Here is a 1,900-nt window from a genome sequence, read left to right on the forward strand (position 1 = left end):
CCCCCCCCAATGTGCAGGAGACCAATCCTAAAAAAGATAAGATTGTATGTATGCCCTGCACAGGATTTGGGGGCAATAACTAATATTTATTGAAGACCCCCCCCCCCCCAGGTGATTCACCCAAAGGACCAGATTCACCAGCACAGAATTGGATTGGGGTGAACTGTTCATGGTGGGTAACTATTAATAAATAAAGCCACCACCTCCCCGTTTCTGATTGTAGATATAACTTGTAATATATTCCACAGACATTGCCCCCCTTGTACCCCCACATTGGCACCCTTTCCCCTCCCCCATTCACCTGTCTGGGGGACTCACCTGTGTGTCGGGTCAGCAGTTCGGTCACAGTCGGTACCGGACAAGCCATGAACAAGTGGGGTCACCGGGAAGAATGGGTCATCAGTTCATCACCCCAGTGCCCCCCTTGCCTACTCCTCACACCCGCTCCGGGTCACCCACTCACTGACGCCCCTCTACATGTCACCTATGTCCCCTTACAGCTCACCATAACTTATCACCTCACAGCTCGGCGGGAATTCCTCTCGCCTCCGTTCTCCTGGCTAGTCACTGTCCGCCCGCTCCGGGCCACCCCCACCCCCTCTCCTCGCTCTCTACTCCTAACCGTTCCTTTCAGCGTTCCATCCGGTCGCGAGCCCCCTCAACCTTCGGCTACTTCCGGAAAACTTCCGAACTGAGTTCTAAGCCAGGGGAGAGGAGACGCTGCGACCCAATAACCCCGCCCAGTAAGGTAAACGTCACGAGGCGTGAAGTGCTCGTAGAGCGCTGATTGGGTGTTAAGCTCCTCCCACGACACACCCACACAAGGGGATCGCAGTTTTCCGTACAGTGTGGGTTCGCAGCATTCCGTACAAGTTTAGTTTCTGCTCACCTGGCAGTGTGATGAGGTCTGCCATAGGAGATCGCAAAGATCAGCAGCAACCATATACATCGCAATGATTTCCTGCCAATACACTGCATGCATTCTCTATACAGCAAGGAATAAAATAAATAAAAATTAGATACTTAGCAATCCTCTGTCCTGCTCAGTTATCTTTTGGTCTGATGGATCTCTATGTTCCCTAAGAAAGTTTGCCCATTGCAAAAAAAAAAAAAAAAATGCTATATATCCTTTGAGTGCGGCATTGATGTGCGTTGCGTTCCAATACGCTGCAGGGCAACACCCTCAGGTGCTTAGAAATGCAGTTTTACCTAAAGAATTAAAAAATTAAAAATTATAAAGAGATAAATGGAAAAAACTGTCCAAAAAGTTGGCATTGGCCGTAGCTTTGTCATTGAACCTCTACCCCCAGCAGTCTCCTGTGCTCTGTCCATGATGAAGCGTCATCAACCAATGTTAGCCTGGCGTAGGGAACGCTTTGGCTCATTTACTGACTGCATTTGGTCATTTGGTACATTTCTGTCTTGGAGTAACAAGAACTTGATTAGTATCAGCTGTTCACAATCCTCTGTACAGGTTGACATTCCAAAATCCGGCAACCTGCGGACCTGAGGAGTGCCGGATTTTCATAAATTTTGGACATTTTACAGTTATATATGCTGTATATATTGAAAAGAAAATGACTACCCGTCCTTTAAATGGATGCTGAATCCATAATGGGGCTATACAGCAGCAAATAAATGAGCGGGAAAGCAGTGCAAGCAAGACCCCACAGCTGATTCCGGAGTACAGCGCCATCAAAACATAAACGGCGCCTCCAGAAAACAGGAAATTGGAAAATTTGTTCCAAAATCTATGCAGGAAATCTAAAGGAACCGGATTATCGATGGACGGATTTTTGAATGTCAACCTGTACAGCAAAGCTTAGGGAAGAGAGAAAGAAGCAGGTCAAAGAACATGCAGATAGGAAGAAGAAGCAGGGAGTTGAGTCATTGTACTGCT

General features: G+C 47.5%; 1 protein-coding gene across 1 annotated transcript in view; it reads right to left on the reverse strand.

Moving 5' to 3' along the window:
* GMCL1 (germ cell-less 1, spermatogenesis associated) overlaps window positions 1–693 on the reverse strand; it is a gene marked incomplete in the record, with an annotated part of 84,069 nt that extends 83,376 nt beyond the window's left edge. Inside the window, 1 exon segment of the mRNA XM_072402809.1 lies at window positions 319–693.
* Between the last annotated feature and the right edge of the window lie 1,207 nt (window positions 694–1,900).

Source organism: Pyxicephalus adspersus, chromosome 2 (assembly GCF_032062135.1).
Source record: "Pyxicephalus adspersus chromosome 2, UCB_Pads_2.0, whole genome shotgun sequence".
NCBI classification, from domain to species: Eukaryota; Metazoa; Chordata; class Amphibia; order Anura; family Pyxicephalidae; genus Pyxicephalus; species Pyxicephalus adspersus.